This window comes from Pan paniscus, chromosome 1 (genome assembly GCF_029289425.2).
Source record: "Pan paniscus chromosome 1, NHGRI_mPanPan1-v2.0_pri, whole genome shotgun sequence".
NCBI lineage: Eukaryota > Metazoa > Chordata > Mammalia > Primates > Hominidae > Pan > Pan paniscus.
The window spans coordinates 227,511,005-227,528,867 of NC_073249.2; the positions used below are offsets into that span (position 1 = coordinate 227,511,005).

At 56.6% G+C, this 17,863-nt stretch overlaps 1 long non-coding RNA gene across 2 annotated transcripts in view; it reads left to right on the forward strand.

Annotated features, from left to right (window-relative positions):
- The first annotated feature begins 4,509 nt into the window (after positions 1 to 4,509).
- The window catches only part of LOC129398084 (uncharacterized), a 30,511-nt gene continuing 17,157 nt past the window's right edge, over positions 4,510 to 17,863 (forward strand). The window contains exons 1-7 of one of the 2 annotated variants that reach the window (XR_010109446.1): positions 4,510 to 5,646; positions 6,593 to 6,816; positions 7,818 to 10,460; positions 11,163 to 11,386; positions 12,388 to 15,063; positions 15,263 to 15,331; positions 16,497 to 16,807. This is a non-coding gene — a long non-coding RNA (uncharacterized LOC129398084). Of the gene's footprint in view, positions 5,647 to 6,592; positions 6,817 to 7,817; positions 10,461 to 11,162; positions 11,387 to 12,387; positions 15,064 to 15,262; positions 15,332 to 16,496; positions 17,257 to 17,863 lie in introns of those variants that run through there. The other variant, XR_010109447.1, reaches the window with a different exon arrangement.

The following is a 17,863-nucleotide window of genomic DNA, read 5'->3' on the forward strand; positions in this document are numbered from 1 at the left end:
CGGGGGGTGCCTCCCCCCCCTGCGACGGGGGTCCTAAGGGCCAGCGGGGGAAGAGGGGCTGGCTCTGAGACCCCGCCTCACGGGGGGTGCCTCCCCCCCCTGCGACGGGGGTCCTAAGGGCCAGCGGGGGAAGAGGGGCTGGCTCTGAGACCCCGCCTCACGGGGGGTGCCTCCCCCCCCTGCGACGGGGGTCCTAAGGGCCAGTGGGGGAAGAGGGGCTGGCTCTGAGACCCCGCCTCACGGGGGGTGCCTCCCCCACTGCGATGGGGGTCCTAAGGGCCAGTGGGGGAAGAGGGGCTGGCTCTGAGACCCCGCCTCATGGGGGTTGCCTCCCCCCCCTGCGATGGGGGTCCTAAGGGCCAGTGGGGAAGAGGGGCTGGCTCTCTGTACCCGCCTCGCGGGGGGTGCCTCCCCCCCCTGTGATGGGGGTCCTTAGAGCCAGGAGCAGAAGAGGGCCTGGCTCTCTGTACCCGCCTCGCGGGGGGTGCCTCCCCCCCCCGCGATGGGGGTCCGAAGAGCCAGAAGGCTTAGAGGGGCTGGCTCTGAGTCCCCGCCTCGTGGGGGGTGCCTCCTCTCCCTGCGACGGGGTTCCTAAAGGCCAGTGGGGGAAGAGGGTCTGGCTCTGAGACCACGCCTCGCTGGGGTGCCTCCCCCCACTGCGATGGGGGTCCTAAGGGCCAGTGGTTGAAGAGGGGCTGGCTCTGAGACCCCGCCTCGCTGGGGGTGCCTCCTCCCCCTGCGACGGGGGTCCTAAGAGCCAGGGGGGGAAGAGGGGCTGGCTCTCAGTCCCCGCCTCGCGGGGAGTGCCTCCCCTTCCTGCGATGGGGGTCCTAAGAGCCAGGTGGGGAAGAGGGGCTGGCTTTCAGTCACCACAGCTTGGGGGGCCTTTATGTTCTGGTTTTACCCAAGAGTCAGCTGATTTGCTTCTTGTACTAGCAGGGCAGTTGCTGCCAAGGCCCTCAAACAGGGGGGCCATCCTTTAGAAACCCTGTCTAGCTGTTTAGAGAGGTAGGCCACCGGCCTCAGCCAGGGCCCCACAGTTTGGGTTTAAAGTCCAGCTGCCATCTTTTCTCTGACGCATACAGTGGAAAAGGCTTTGTGAGATCCGCTAGCCCCTGGGCTGGGGCTTTCAGAAGTTTTTCCTTTAAGTCATGAAAGACTTGCTGTTGTTGGAATCCCCATTCCAAAAGTTGCCGGTCCCCGCCCCCCTTTGTGACGTCATACAAAGGCGTGGCTAAGACTGCAAAGTTGGGCTCCGCAGTCTACAAAACCCCACAGCTCCTAGGAATTCTCTCACCAGCCTTCTGCCCTTAGGCTCCGGAAGATTGCAAATGACCTGCTTTCTTTCGGATCCCGGGCTGCTTTCGGACACCTGTCGAATAGTAAATCCCAAGTAAGCTACCTGCGGTCGTCGGCAGATCTGAGTTTTCTTCTTGGACACCTAATACCCACAGCCCTCCAGGTCAGTCCTAAGGATCTTAGAATCCTCGATGGGGGTCATAAGCCGGGGGGGAAGAGGGACTGGCTCTCAGTCCCCGCCTCACGGGGTGTGCCTCCCCTGTGTGATGGGGATCCTGAGAGTTGGGCGAGGAAGAAGGGCTGGCTGTCAGTCACCGCCTCGCGGGGGGTGCCTCCCCTCCCTGCGATGGGGGTCCTAAGAGCCAGGGGGGAAAGAGCGGCTGGCTCTCAGTCCCCGCCTCGCGGGGGGTGCCTCCCCCCCTGCGATGGGGGTCCTAAGAGAAATGGAGGGAAGAGGGGCTGGCTCTCAGTCCCCGCCACGAGGGGGTGCCTCCCCCCCTGCGATGGGGGTCCCAAGAGCCAGGGGGGGCAGAGCGGCTGGCTCTAAGTCCGCGCCTCGCCAAGGGTGCATCCCCCCACTGCGATGGGGTTCCTAAGAGCCAGGGGGGGAAGAAGGGCTGACTCTCAGTCCCCGCCTCGCGGGGCGTGCCTTGCTACCCTGCGATGGGGGTCCTAAGAGCCAGGCAGGGAAGAGGGGTTGGCTCCCAGTCCCCGCCGCGCGGGGGGTGCCTCCCCCCCACAGCGATGGGGGTCCTAAGAGCCGTGGGGGGAAGAGGGGCTGGCTCTCAGTCCCCGCCGCGCGGGGGGTGCCTCCCCCCCTCGCGATACGGATCCTAAGGGCCAGGGGGGGAACAGGGGCTGGCTCAGTCCCCGCCTCGCGGGGGGTGGCTCGCTCCGCTGAGATGGGCATCCTAAGAGCCAGGGGAGGAAGAGGGGGAGAGGATGATAATAATTTCAGCATCGCAGGCTGTGTTCACCCAGCCTGTTAAACTGTTATTCGTATCCTGAAAGGGAGAGGATGATATTACTCCCCATAACAGACAGATATGACTCCCCATCGTAGAGCACGAGGTGTACACCCGCCCTGTGATTTTCTTCCTCATATTCAGAGACCGAGAGGTTGATGTCACTCCCAATATCGGAGGAAGTATACACCCCCGTGTGAGATGTTCCTTAATGATATTCCACGGCGGAGGGGGTGATATGACTACATACATGGCAGAAAGTGGAAACCCCCCAGGGATATTATTCCCACGATCCTGGAGGGAAGAAGATGATGTTACTTTCAATATGACAGAAGGTGGATGAAGTGGTGGACTGCCCCTCCACACCTGTGAGTATTTCTAGTTGGGTGGGACGAGAGACTGAGAAAAGAAATAAGACACAGAGACAAAGTGTAAAGATACAACAGTGGGTCCAGGGGACCGGCGCTCAGCACACCAAGGACCTGCACCGGCACCAGCCTCTGAGTTCCCTCAGTTGTTATTGATTATGATTTTCATTATTTTAGCAGAAAGGAATGTAGTAGGAGAGCAGGGTGATGATAAGGAGAGAGTCAGCAGAAGACATGTGAGCAAAAGAATCCATGTCATAATTAGGTTCAAGGGAAGGTACTATGACTGGACGTGCACGTAAGCCAGATTTGTTTCTCTCCACCCAAACATCTCAGTGGAGTAAAGAAGAACAAGGCAGTGTTACTGCAAACATGTCTCGCCTCCCGCCACAGGGCAGCTTTTCTCCTATCTCAGAGTTGAACGAATGTACAATCGGGTTTTACACCGAGACATTCAGTTCCCAGGGGCAAGCAGGAGACAGTGGCCTTCCTCCATCTCAGCTGCAAGAGGCTTTCCTCTTTTACTAATCCACCTCAGCACAGACCCATTACGGGTGTCGGGCTGGGGGACAGTCAGGTCTTTCTCATCCCATGAGGCTATATTTCAGACTATCAGATGGGGAGAGAGCTTGGACCATACCCTGCTTTCAAGGGCAGAGGTCCCTGCGGCTTTCCACAGTGCATTGTGTCCCCGGTTTATTGAGACTAGAGAATGGCGATGACTTTTACCAAGTATACTGCTGGTAAACATTTCGTTAACAAGGCACGTCCTGCACAGCCCTACATCCCTTGAACTTTGATTTTATACAACACATGTTTTTGTGAGCTCCAGGTTGGGTCAAAGTGGCTGGGGCCAAGCGGCTAGGGCAAAGCTACAAATTAACAACATCTCAGCAAAGCAATTGTTTAAAGGACAGGTCTTTTTCAAAATGGAGTCTCTTATGTCTTTCCTTTCTACATGGACACAGTGACAGTCTGATCTCTCTTTCTTTTCCCTACAGGTGGACACGCCCCCACTGATATTCCTTCTAATTGCAACGTGGGAGAGGAGGATATGACACGCGATATCGCAGGGAGTAGAAACACCCCTGTGATACTGTTCTTCATATTCAGGGAGGAAGAGGATGATATTACTCCCAATACAGACGGGTGTACACCCTCTGTACACCGAGGGTGTACACCCGTCTGTGAAAGAGTTCTTAATCTCCAGAGGGGGAGATGATATTACTCACAATATGGTAAAGAGGCTGTGAGTCCACGGAGGATCCTCAGAGCCAGCGGGGGAAGAGGGGCTGGCTCTCAGTCCCCGCCTCGCGGGGGTGCCTCCCCCCACTGCGATGGGGGTCCTAAGAGCCAGTGGGGGAAGAGGGGCTGGCTCTGAGACCCCGCCTCGCGGGGGGTGCCTCCCCCCCCTGCGATGGGGGTCCTAAGGGCCAGTGGGGGAAGAGGGGCTGGCTCTGAGACCCCGCCTCACGGGGGGTGCCTCCCCCCCCTGCGACGGGGGTCCTAAGAGCCAGCGGGGGAAGAGGGGCTGGCTCTGAGACCCCGCCTCGCGGGGGGTGCCTCCCCCACCTGCGACGGGGGTCCTAAGAGCCAGCGGGGGAAGAGGGGCTGGCTCTGAGACCCCGCCTCGCGGGGGGTGCCTCCCCCCCCTGCGACGGGGTTCCTAAGGGCCAGCGGGGGAAGAGGGGCTGGCTCTGAGACCCCGCCTCACGGGGGGTGCCTCCCCCCCCTGCGACGGGGGTCCTAAGGGCCAGTGGGGGAAGAGGGGCTGGCTCTGAGACCCCGCCTCACGGGGGGTGCCTCCCCCCCTGCGATGGGGGTCCTAAGGGCCAGTGGGGGAAGAGGGGCTGGCTCTGAGACCCCGCCTCGTGGGGGTTGCCTCCCCCCCCTGCGATGGGGGTCCTAAGGGCCAGTGGGGAAGAGGGGCTGGCTCTCTGTACCCGCCTCGCGGGGGGTGCCTCCCCCCCCTGTGATGGGGGTCCTTAGAGCCAGGAGCAGAAGAGGGCCTGGCTCTCTGTACCCGCCTCGCGGGGGGTGCCTCCCCCCCCGCGATGGGGGTCCGAAGAGCCAGAAGGCTTAGAGGGGCTGGCTCTGAGTCCCCGCCTCGTGGGGGGTGCCTCCTCTCCCTGCGACGGGGTTCCTAAAGGCCAGTGGGGGAAGAGGGTCTGGCTCTGAGACCACGCCTCGCTGGGGTGCCTCCCCCCACTGCGATGGGGGTCCTAAGGGCCAGTGGTTGAAGAGGGGCTGGCTCTGAGACCCCGCCTCGCTGGGGGTGCCTCCTCCCCCTGCGACGGGGGTCCTAAGAGCCAGGGGGGGAAGAGGGGCTGGCTCTCAGTCCCCGCCTCGCGGGGAGTGCCTCCCCTTCCTGCGATGGGGGTCCTAAGAGCCAGGTGGGGAAGAGGGGCTGGCTTTCAGTCACCACAGCTTGGGGGGCCTTTATGTTCTGGTTTTACCCAAGAGTCAGCTGATTTGCTTCTTGTACTAGCAGGGCAGTTGCTGCCAAGGCCCTCAAACAGGGGGGCCATCCTTTAGAAACCCTGTCTAGCTGTTTAGAGAGGTAGGCCACCGGCCTCAGCCAGGGCCCCACAGTTTGGGTTTAAAGTCCAGCTGCCATCTTTTCTCTGACGCATACAGTGGAAAAGGCTTTGTGAGATCCGCTAGCCCCTGGGCTGGGGCTTTCAGAAGTTTTTCCTTTAAGTCATGAAAGACTTGCTGTTGTTGGAATCCCCATTCCAAAAGTTGCCGGTCCCCGCCCCCCTTTGTGACGTCATACAAAGGCGTGGCTAAGACTGCAAAGTTGGGCTCCGCAGTCTACAAAACCCCACAGCTCCTAGGAATTCTCTCACCAGCCTTCTGCCCTTAGGCTCCGGAAGATTGCAAATGACCTGCTTTCTTTCGGATCCCGGGCTGCTTTCGGACACCTGTCGAATAGTAAATCCCAAGTAAGCTACCTGCGGTCGTCGGCAGATCTGAGTTTTCTTCTTGGACACCTAATAGCCACAGCCCTCCAGGTCAGTCCTAAGGATCTTAGAATCCTCGATGGGGGTCATAAGCCGGGGGGGAAGAGGGACTGGCTCTCAGTCCCCGCCTCACGGGGTGTGCCTCCCCTGTGTGATGGGGATCCTGAGAGTTGGGCGAGGAAGAAGGGCTGGCTGTCAGTCACCGCCTCGCGGGGGGTGCCTCCCCTCCCTGCGATGGGGGTCCTAAGAGCCAGGGGGGAAAGAGCGGCTGGCTCTCAGTCCCCGCCTCGCGGGGGGTGCCTCCCCCCCTGCGATGGGGGTCCTAAGAGAAATGGAGGGAAGAGGGGCTGGCTCTCAGTCCCCGCCACGAGGGGGTGCCTCCCCCCCTGCGATGGGGGTCCCAAGAGCCAGGGGGGGCAGAGCGGCTGGCTCTAAGTCCGCGCCTCGCCAAGGGTGCATCCCCCCACTGCGATGGGGTTCCTAAGAGCCAGGGGGGGAAGAAGGGCTGACTCTCAGTCCCCGCCTCGCGGGGCGTGCCTTGCTACCCTGCGATGGGGGTCCTAAGAGCCAGGCAGGGAAGAGGGGTTGGCTCCCAGTCCCCGCCGCGCGGGGGGTGCCTCCCCCCCACAGCGATGGGGGTCCTAAGAGCCGTGGGGGGAAGAGGGGCTGGCTCTCAGTCCCCGCCGCGCGGGGGGTGCCTCCCCCCCTCGCGATACGGATCCTAAGGGCCAGGGGGGGAACAGGGGCTGGCTCAGTCCCCGCCTCGCGGGGGGTGGCTCGCTCCGCTGAGATGGGCATCCTAAGAGCCAGGGGAGGAAGAGGGGGAGAGGATGATAATAATTTCAGCATCGCAGGCTGTGTTCACCCAGCCTGTTAAACTGTTATTAGTATCCTGAAAGGGAGAGGATGATATTACTCCCCATAACAGACAGATATGACTCCCCATCGTAGAGCACGAGGTGTACACCCGCCCTGTGATTTTCTTCCTCATATTCAGAGACCGAGAGGTTGATGTCACTCCCAATATCGGAGGAAGTATACACCCCCGTGTGAGATGTTCCTTAATGATATTCCACGGCGGAGGGGGTGATATGACTACATACATGGCAGAAAGTGGAAACCCCCCAGGGATATTATTCCCACGATCCTGGAGGGAAGAAGATGATGTTACTTTCAATATGACAGAAGGTGGATGAAGTGGTGGACTGCCCCTCCACACCTGTGAGTATTTCTAGTTGGGTGGGACGAGAGACTGAGAAAAGAAATAAGACACAGAGACAAAGTGTAAAGATACAACAGTGGGTCCAGGGGACCGGCGCTCAGCACACCAAGGACCTGCACCGGCACCAGCCTCTGAGTTCCCTCAGTTGTTATTGATTATGATTTTCATTATTTTAGCAGAAAGGAATGTAGTAGGAGAGCAGGGTGATGATAAGGAGAGAGTCAGCAGAAGACATGTGAGCAAAAGAATCCATGTCATAATTAGGTTCAAGGGAAGGTACTATGACTGGACGTGCACGTAAGCCAGATTTGTTTCTCTGCACCCAAACATCTCAGTGGAGTAAAGAAGAACAAGGCAGTGTTACTGCAAACATGTCTCGCCTCCCGCCACAGGGCAGCTTTTCTCCTATCTCAGAGTTGAACGAATGTACAATCGGGTTTTACACCGAGACATTCAGTTCCCAGGGGCAAGCAGGAGACAGTGGCCTTCCTCCATCTCAGCTGCAAGAGGCTTTCCTCTTTTACTAATCCACCTCAGCACAGACCCATTACGGGTGTCGGGCTGGGGGACAGTCAGGTCTTTCTCATCCCATGAGGCTATATTTCAGACTATCAGATGGGGAGAGAGCTTGGACAATACCCTGCTTTCAAGGGCAGAGGTCCCTGCGGCTTTCCACAGTGCATTGTGTCCCCGGTTTATTGAGACTAGAGAATGGCGATGACTTTTACCAAGTATACTGCTGGTAAACATTTTGTTAACAAGGCACGTCCTGCACAGCCCTACATCCCTTAAACTTTGATTTTATACAACACATGTTTTTGTGAGCTCCAGGTTGGGTCAAAGTGGCTGGGGCCAAGCGGCTAGGGCAAAGCTACAAATTAACAACATCTCAGCAAAGCAATTGTTTAAAGGACAGGTCTTTTTCAAAATGGAGTCTCTTATGTCTTTCCTTTCTACATGGACACAGTGACAGTCTGATCTCTCTCTCTTTTCCCTACAGGTGGACACGCCCCCACTGATATTCCTTCTAATTGCAACGTGGGAGAGGAGGATATGACACGCGATATCGCAGGGAGCAGAAACACCCCTGTGATACTGTTCTTCATATTCAGGGAGGAAGAGGATGATATTACTCCCAATACAGACGGGTGTACACCCTCTGTACACCGAGGGTGTACACCCGTCTGTGAAAGAGTTCGTAATCTCCAGAGGGGGAGATGATATTACTCACAATATGGTAAAGAGGCTGTGAGTCCACGGAGGATCCTCAGAGCCAGCGGGGGAAGAGGGGCTGGCTCTGAGACCCCGCCTCGCTGGGGGTGCCTCCCCCCACTGCGATGGGGGTCCTAAGAGCCAGTGGGGGAAGCGGGGCTGGCTCTGAGACCCCGCCTCGCTGGGGGTGCCTCCCCCCCTGCGATGGGGGTCCTAAGGGCCAGTGGCGGAAGAGGGGCTGGCTCTGAGACCCCGCCTCGTGGGGGGTGCCTCCCCCCCATGCGATGCGGTTCCTAAGGGCAAGTGGGGGAAGAGGGGCTGGCTCTGAGAACCCGCCTCACGGGGGGTGCCTCCCCCCCTGTGATGGGGTTCCTAAGGGCCAGTGGGGGAAGAGGGGCTGGCTCTCTGTACCCGCCTTGCGGGGGGTGCCTCCCCCCCTGTGATGGGGGTCCTAAGAGCCAGGAGCAGAAGACGGGCTGGCTCTCTATACCCGCCTCGCGGGGGGTGCCTCCCCCCCCGTGATGGGGGTCCTAAGAGCCAGAAGGCTTAGAGGGGCTGGCTCTCTGTACCGGCCTCGCGGGGGGTGCATCCCCCCCCGCGTGATGGGGGTCCTAAGAGCCAGAAGGCTTAGAGGGGCTGGCTCTCTGTACCCGCCTCGCGGGGGGTGCCTCCCCCCTCCGTGATGGGGGTCCTAAGAGCCAGAAGGCTTAGAGGGGCTGGCTCTCAGTCTCCGCCTCGTGGGGGGTGCCTCCCCCCCTGCGATGGGGTCCTAAGGGCCAGTGGGGGAAGAGGGGCTGGCTCTGAGACCCCGCCTCACTGGAGGTGCCTCCTCCCCCTGCGATGTGGGTCCTAAGAGCCAGGGGGGGATGAGGGGCTGGCTCTCAGTGCCCGCCTCTCGGGGAGTGCCTCCCCTTCCTGCGATGGGGGTCCTAAGGGCCAGTGGGGGAAGAGGGGCTGGCTCTGAGAACCTGCCTCACGGGGGGTGCCTCCCCCCCTGTGATGGGGTTCCTAAGGGCGAGTGGAGGAAGAGGGGCTGGCTCTCTGTATCCGCTTGGGGGGTGCCTCCCCCCCTGTGATGGGGGTCCTAAGAGCCGGGAGCAGAAGAGGGGCTGGCTCTCTATACCCGCCTCGCGGGGGGTGCCACCCCCCCCGTGATGGGGGTCCTAAGAGCCAGAAGGCTTAGAGGGGCTGGCTCTCTGTACCCGCCTCGTGGGGGGTGCCTCCCCCCCCCGTGATGGGGGTCCTAAGAGCCAGAAGGCTTAGAGGGGCTGGCTCTCTGTACCCGCCTCGCGGGGTGTGCCTCCCCCCCCGTGATGGGGGTCCTAAGGGCCAGAAGTCTTAGAGGGGCTGGCTGTCTATACCCGCCTCGCGGGGGGTGCCTCCCCCCCCTTGATGGGGGTCCTAAGAGCCAGAAGGCTTAGAGGGGCTGGCTCTCTGTACCCGCCTCGCGGGGGGTGCCTCCCCCCCCCGTGATGGGGGTCCTAAGAGCCAGAAGGCTTAGAGGGGCTGGCTCTCTGTACCCGCCTCGTGGGGGGTGCCTCCCCCCCCCGTGATGGGGGTCCTAAGAGCCAGAAGGCTTAGAGGGGCTGGCTCTCAGTCTCCGCCTCGTGGGGGGTGCCTCCCTCCCTGCGATGGGGGTCCTAAGGGCCAGTGGGGGAAGAGGGGCTGGCTCTGAGACCCCGCCTCACTGGAGGTGCCTCCTCCCCCTGCGATGTGGGTCCTAAGAGCCAGGGGGGAATGAGGGGCTGGCTCTCAGTGCCCGCCTCTCGGGGAGTGCCTCCCCTTCCTGCGATGGGGGTCCTAAGAGCCAGGAGGGGAAGAGGGGCTGGCTTTCAGTCACCACAGCTTGGGGGGCCTTTATATTCTGGTTTTTCCCAAGAGTCAGCTGATTTGCTTCTTGTACTAGCAGGGCAGTTGCTGCCAAGGCCCTCAAACAGGGGGGCCAACCTTTAGAAACCCTGTCTAGCTGTTTAGAGAGGTAGGCCACCGGCCTCAGCCATGGCCCCACAGTTTGGGTTTAAAGTCCAGCTGCCATCTTTTCTCTGACGCATACAGTGGAAAAGGCTTTGTGAGATCCGCTAGCCCCTGGGCTGGGGCTTTCAGAAGTTTTTCCTTTAAGTCATGAAAGACTTGCTGTTGTTGGAATCCCCATTCCAAATGTTGCCGGTCCCCGCCCCCTTTGTGACGTCATACAAAGGCGTGGCTAAGACTGCAAAGTTGGGCTCCGCAGTCTACAAAACCCCACAGCTCCTAGGAATTCTCTCACCAGCCTTCTGCCCTTAGGCTCCGGAAGATTGCAAATGACCTGCTTTCTTTCGGATCCCGGGCTGCTTTCGGACACCTGTCGAATAGTAAATCCCAAGTAAGCTACCTGCGGTCGTCGGCAGATCTGAGTTTTCTTCTTGGACAGCTAATACCCACAGCCCTCCAGGTCGGTCCTAAGGGTCTTAGAATCCTCGATGGGGGTCATAAGCCAGGGGGGCAAGAGGGACTGGCTCTCAGTCCCCGCCTCACGGGGTGTGCCTCCCCCGTGTGATGGGGATCCTCAGAGTTGGGCGAGGAAGAAGGGCTGGCTCTCAGTCACCGCCTCGCGGGGGGTGCGTCCCCTCCCTGCGATGGGGGTCCTAAGAGCCAGGGGGGAAAGAGCGGCTGGCCCTCAGTCCCCGCCTCGCGGGGGGTGCCTCCCCCCCTGCGATGGGGGTCCTAAGAGAAATGGAGGGAAGAGGGGCTGGCTCTCAGTCCCCGCCACGAGGGGGTGCCTCCCCCCCTGCGATGGGGGTCCCAAGAGCCAGGGGGGGAAGAGCGGCTGGCTCTAAGTCCGCGCCTCGCCAGGGGTGCATCCCCCCACTGCGATGGGGGTCCTAAGAGCCAGGGGGGAAGAGGGGCTGGCTCAGTCCCCGCCTCGCGGGGGGTGGCTCGCTCCGCTGAGATGGGCATCCTAAGAGCCAGGGGAGAAAGAGGGGGAGAGGATGATAATTTCAGCATCGCAGGCTGTGTTCACCCAGCCTGTTAAACTGTTATTAGTATCCTGAAAGGGAGAGGATGATATTACTCCCCATAACAGACAGATATGACTCCCCATCGTAGAGCACGAGGTGTACACCCGCCCTGTGATTTTCTTCCTCATATTCAGAGACCGAGAGGTTGATGTCACTCCCAATATCGGAGGAAGTATACACCCCCGTGTGAGATGTTCCTTAATGATATTCCACGGCGGAGGGGGTGATATGACTACATACATGGCAGAAAGTGGAAACCCCCCAGGGATATTATTCCCACAATCCTGGAGGGAAGAAGATGATGTTACTTTCAATATGACAGAAGGTGGATGAAGTGGTGGACTGCCCCTCCACACCTGTGAGTATTTCTAGTTGGGTGGGACGAGAGACTGAGAAAAGAAATAAGACACAGAGAGAAAGTGTAAAGATACAACAGTGGGTCCAGGGGACCGGCGCTCAGCACACCAAGGACCTGCACCGGCACCAGCCTCTGAGTTCCCTCAGTTGTTATTGATTATGATTTTCATTATTTTAGCAGAAAGGAATGTAGTAGGAGAGCAGGGTGATGATAAGGAGAGAGTCAGCAGAAGACATGTGAGCAAAAGAATCCATGTCATAATTAGGTTCAAGGGAAGGTACTATGACTGGACGTGCACGTAAGCCAGATTTGTTTCTCTCCACACAAACATCTCAGTGGAGTAAAGAAGAACAAGGCAGTGTTACTGCAAACATGTCTCGCCTCCCGCCACAGGGCAGCTTTTCTCCTATCTCAGAGTTGAACGAATGTACAATCGGGTTTTACACCGAGACATTCAGTTCCCAGGGGCAAGCAGGAGATAGTGGCCTTCCTCCATCTCAGCTGGAAGAGGATTCCCTCTTTTACTAATCCACCTCAGCACAGACCCATTACGGGTGTCGGGCTGGGGGACAGTCAGGTCTTTCTCATCCCATGAGGCCATATTTCAGACTATCAGATGGGGAGAGAGCTTGGACCATACCCTGCTTTCAAGGGCAGAGGTCCCTGCGGCTTTCCACAGTGCATTGTGTCCCCGGTTTATTGAGACTAGAGAATGGCGATGACTTTTACCAAGTATACTGCTGGTAAACATTTCGTTAACAAGGCACGTCCTGCACAGCCCTACATCCCTTGAACTTTGATTTTATACAACACATGTTTTTGTGAGCTCCAGGTTGGGTCAAAGTGGCTGGGGCCAAGCGGCTAGGGCAAAGCTACAAATTAACAACATCTCAGCAAAGCAATTGTTTAAAGGACAGGTCTTTTTCAAAATGGAGTCTCTTATGTCTTTCCTTTCTACATGGACACAGTGACAGTCTGATCTCTCTTTCTTTTCCCTACAGGTGGACACGCCCCCACTGATATTCCTTCTAATTGCAACGTGGGAGAGGAGGATATGACACGCGATATCGCAGGGAGTAGAAACACCCCTGTGATACTGTTCTTCATATTCAGGGAGGAAGAGGATGATATTACTCCCAATACAGACGGGTGTACACCCTCTGTACACCGAGGGTGTACACCCGTCTGTGAAAGAGTTCTTAATCTCCAGAGGGGGAGATGATATTACTCACAATATGGTAAAGAGGCTGTGAGTCCACGGAGGATCCTCAGAGCCAGCGGGGGAAGAGGGGCTGGCTCTCAGTCCCCGCCTCGCGGGGGTGCCTCCCCCCACTGCGATGGGGGTCCTAAGAGCCAGTGGGGGAAGAGGGGCTGGCTCTGAGACCCCGCCTCGCGGGGGGTGCCTCCCCCCCCTGCGATGGGGGTCCTAAGGGCCAGTGGGGGAAGAGGGGCTGGCTCTGAGACCCCGCCTCGCGGGGGGTGCCTCCCCCCCCTGCGACGGGGGTCCTAAGAGCCAGCGGGGGAAGAGGGGCTGGCTCTGAGACCCCGCCTCGAGGGGGGTGCCTCCCCCCCCTGCGACGGGGGTCCTAAGGGCCAGCGGGGGAAGAGGGGCTGGCTCTGAGACCCCGCCTCACGGGGGGTGCCTCCCCCCCCTGCGACGGGGGTCCTAAGGGCCAGTGGGGGAAGAGGGGCTGGCTCTGAGACCCCGCCTCACGGGGGGTGCCTCCCCCCCTGCGATGGGGGTCCTAAGGGCCAGTGGGGGAAGAGGGGCTGGCTCTGAGACCCCGCCTCGCGGGGGTTGCCTCCACCCCCTGCGATGGGGGTCCTAAGGGCCAGTGGGGAAGAGGGGCTGGCTCTCTGTACCCGCCTCGCGGGGGGTGCCTCCCCCCCCTGTGATGGGGGTCCTTAGAGCCAGGAGCAGAAGAGGGCCTGGCTCTCTGTACCCGCCTTCGGGGGGGTGCCTCCCCCCCCGCGATGGGGGTCCGAAGAGCCAGAAGGCTTAGAGGGGCTGGCTCTGAGTCCCCGCCTCGTGGTGGGTGCCTCCTCTCCCTGCGACGGGGGTCCTAAAGGCCAGTGGGGGAAGAGGGTCTGGCTCTGAGACCACGCCTCGCTGGGGTGCCTCCCCCCACTGCGATGGGGGTCCTAAGGGCCAGTGGTTGAAGAGGGGCTGGCTCTGAGACCCCGCCTCGCTGGGGGTGCCTCCTCCCCCTGCGACGGGGGTCCTAAGGGCCAGTGGGGGAAGAGGGGCTGGCTCTGAGACCACGCCTCGCGAGGTGCCTCCCCACCTTGCGATCGGGGTCCCAAGAGCCAGGGGGGAAGAGGGGCTGACTCTCTTTGTGGATGATTCTTTTTCCATTCTCAGGCAGTTTTCTTTTTTCTTTCTTTTTTTTTTGAGACTGAATCTTGCTCTGTTGCCCATGCTTTGCTGGATCTCGGGTGACTGCAACCACTGCCTCCCAGGTTCAAGAGATCCTCCTGCCTCAGCCTCCTGAGTAGCTGGGACTAGAGGTGTGTGTCACCACACCCAGCTAATTTTTGTATTTTTATTAGAGATGGGGTTTCACCATGTTTGCCAGGATGGTCTCTATCTCCTGACCTCGTTATCCACCCACCTCACCCTCCCAAAGTGCTGGGATTGCAGGTACGAGCCACTGGGTCCACCCTCTCAGGTGATTTTCATACCTGCATACTCTGATCACTACTCTGTTAAACAGTCAAGGAGGGTAAGTATTATCTGCAGATTTTCAGAGCTCTGTCTCTGTACAGCCCTCTCCTCCTCAATATTCTGCCCTATGAATTCTAGCCACATTGGCCTTCCCAGACTCAGAGTTCTGTCCTCTCAACTCAGGAAGATCTCTGAGCTCCATCTGCATTCTTTCTTCCTGTGCTGTGGCCTGGAAAGTTTTCTAAGGTGTTTGGGAAGTCAATTGTGGGGCTAGCCTCATACGTTTCTCATTTCTTGAGGATCACTGCCTTTTGATGCTTGATTCCAGTGATTGATTCCCTTTGTTGCTTGAGGGCCATAGTTTCATATATTTTGTCCAGTATTTTTGTTGTTTTAGGTCAGAAAGTAATTTTGGTCTCTGTTACTCCATCTTGGCCAGAAGTGTAAGACCTAAGCATTTACACATCCAAATACTGCACACATAATTTTAGTTTAAGCTACTTTTTAAAAAATCTCCTTCATTTTCCATTTAGCATTGTATTTAGGGTATTACATTGGTTTTTTTGAAATTCTGTTATTGGCAGTTTCTATTGCCTATCAATCCCATTTAAAGATAGTGCATAGGGTATTCTAAAATAGCTGTTAAGCAAAGAGAAAATTGGGCCTGATAGGGTGAGAATCACAGCTCTAATACCTAGAGTGACCTTATAATGTGTTGTCCAAAGGAGTTATTTTTGACAGTGAAAGAAGGTGTTGTTAGTAGTTATATCAGGACTATGGCCTAAACCAGGACTATCCCAGACAGCCTGGGACATATTTGTACCCCATCTCTATTTAATGCCTTTATACAATTCTTTACTTAATTCTACCAGCCTTTATTGAGCCTGCTTTCTTTGTCTAGCTGAGTGCCACGTGCTGACATCACTAAGATCAATACAGCAAACTCTGAAAGATGGACAGAGAGACAGGAGATGGTCCTTTATAATGCAGTATGATCTGTGCTGCAATAGAGGTGAGCACAAGGGCCTTACGAAGGCTCAATGAAGAGCATGCTTGACTGCAGGGGAGGGTACTTAGGTTAGAAAAGATGAGTCGAAGTATGTTCATAGGGAGCATGGGAGGAGAGGTGGTGGGAAAGGTGTTCCAGACACTGTGTGTCAAGGCCAAGAGCCAGGGGAACACAGGTGGGGCTTCTTTTTTTTTCTTCTAAGATGGAAGAGTGTTCTGATCGGCTGGAAAACAACGCATATGGGAAGCTGTACAGAAATGAGTGGGGAAAGGTAATACTTAACAGCAATAGCAGTTAATATTTAGTGCCCACTTACGACATGCTGGACACAGTTCCGGGTACTCTGAACATATTCACTCATTTAATCTTTACAACAACCCTATGAGGTAGGTACTATTTTTATCCCCATTTTCAGGTGAGGAATCTGAGGCACAGAGAGAGTAAGTATGTTGCCCAGGGCCACGCACCAAGTATGTGGTAGGTCCTGGAGTTGAATGCAGAGCCCCTCCACTCTAAACTCCTGAAAGCCAGATGCTACGAGGCGTTGTTATTCCAAGTGGAGGAATGCTAAGGACAGCATCCTGCAGGTGACCAGGAAACCCTGAAGCATTCAAAGCAGGGGAATGGCTTAAAACAAGGTGGTATAAGAAAGTGCTCCCAGAGCAGCATGAAAGTCTGGTGTAGTGGAGGTCTCCGCTAGCCACAAGAGGTGGTAAGAGGCTGAGCTGAAGCAGCTGCAGCAGGGATGCAGAGGATACATTCCCCAAACCCTTATGGGCAGAGTCCTTTGGCTTCAGTGACCACGGCCAAGAGTGCAGAGGAGAAGCCCAAGAAGATGCCAGGTGTCTGGCTTATGCCCCTGTGTGAACGTGAAGCCTCTCATTGACATGCAGGTTACAGGAGGAAAAGCAGGTTTATTTGGGAAGGCTTCTAGACCATGACTTCCATTTTAGCCATGTAGTTTTTGAAGTGCTTGTACAAGTTCTAGGTGGAAATGTCCAGGAGCCAGTGGGGAACTCAAAGTAGATCTCAGGAGAGAGGCTTAGGCCAGAGGGCTTGGGGAATCATCAGCATGGGGGTGGGAGGAGAGCTGGTATTTGGATGAGATTGCGGTGGAGCAGGAACAGAGTGGGAAAAGGCGGTGATGAACCCAGGGACTCCAGTATGCAGTAGCTGGCTGTGAGATTAGGAAGCAATGAAAGAGGCCGAGAAGGATGTGGGGGAGAAGCATCAATAAGGAATAAGTGAGTTGCACGTGCTCCAGAGAGGCCAAATAAAGACTGGATTTGGCTCTCGCAGGTCATACACGAAAGAATCTCGGAACCAAAAGGAAAACAGTGGTGGTTTAAAGGGTATATTCAGTTTCTAGGTCTGCTGTCACAAAATACCAGAAACTGGGTGTCTTGTTAAAACAACAGAAATTTTTTCTCTCACAGTTTTGGAAGCTAGAAGTTCAAAACGAGGTGTTGGCAGCACCATGCTCTCTCTGAAGATGCTAGGAAGAATCTGCTCCATGCCTTTCCATTCGCTTCTGGGGTTTCCTGCAAGCCCTGACATTCCTTGGCTTATGGATGCATCACCCCAGTTTCCGCCCCCATCATCACATGGCCTCCTCTCTGTGTGTGCCTCTGTGTTCCCTCTATTCTTCTTCTAAGGACACCGACACCAGTCACAGTGGATTAAGGGTCCACTCCTAACTAATTACATCTGCAACAACCCTATTTCCAAATAAAGTCACATTCTAAGATTCCTAGGGAGAACATGAATTTTTGGGGGTGTGTGGATACTGTTCAACCTGGGACATGGAGTAAATAAATGGCAAGGAAGATTACAGATGACTTTAAGCTAAAGAGGGAGATAGGGTTAAATGTAGGACTTTTTTTTTTTTTTCCAGGACGGGAGAGGTTTAAACATGTTACTACATTGAATAAATGAAATAACCATGAACATGGAGTGGCTAAATATTCTGAACTAAGTGCAAGTAATTGATAGCGCAAGCTCCCAAGGGGCTGGGGCCTGGAGCGCAGATGGATGGATCCACTGTGGGCAGAACTGGGGCGTGGGAGGGGTGTGCCGATGCAGATGTGTTTGAGAGTGGGGGGCCAGAAGCTGATTGGGGTGAAGCGTGACAGTGCAGCTCCAAGCCCGCTGGAGGTGTTCACCAAGCAACTCAAGAGCAGATGGCAGAACGAGCAGGTAAAATAACAGCTTGTGAAATCAACCCTACTTTGTGGGGAGAGGATTGGTTAAGGATTCTAGCCATGAGAACCAAGAAGAGGAGGATAATCTGTTCATGCCTATTATGGGGCTTTGGGGGAGCAGTTTCAGCCTCAACCTGGAGAATGTTTTAGAAGGCCAGAGAAAGGAACCCTGCAAATCATGTGAGCTGGCCCCTCACTTTGAGATGAAGTGTCCATACAGCAGTGACGCCACCCTCTGTAGTGGTTCTAGAGTGTGGCAATCTGGAGGGGTCATTATGGAAAAGAGCTGAAGCATAAGAATGTAGACCCAATACTGAGATAGAAAGAGGATTCTCTGAGATGACTTAGGCAGGGTGATGGTGGTGGAGGTGGGTGTAAGAAGCCCTCTGCTGCCTCAGTCCGAGCATGGAATTCAATTGGTCAAGAGCAGAGCCAATCACCATTTAGGCCCCCTTGTTAGCCTTAATTTATTCCTCAGGTATGGAGAATACTCCTCAAGATGCATTCAGAGTGTAAGCTACCTCTTCCTCAGCAGAGGACTGCCCTGCAGGTTTGCAGTTCTGTCATTTGGAAACTCCCTGATGTGTCCCTTGGCTCTTCCC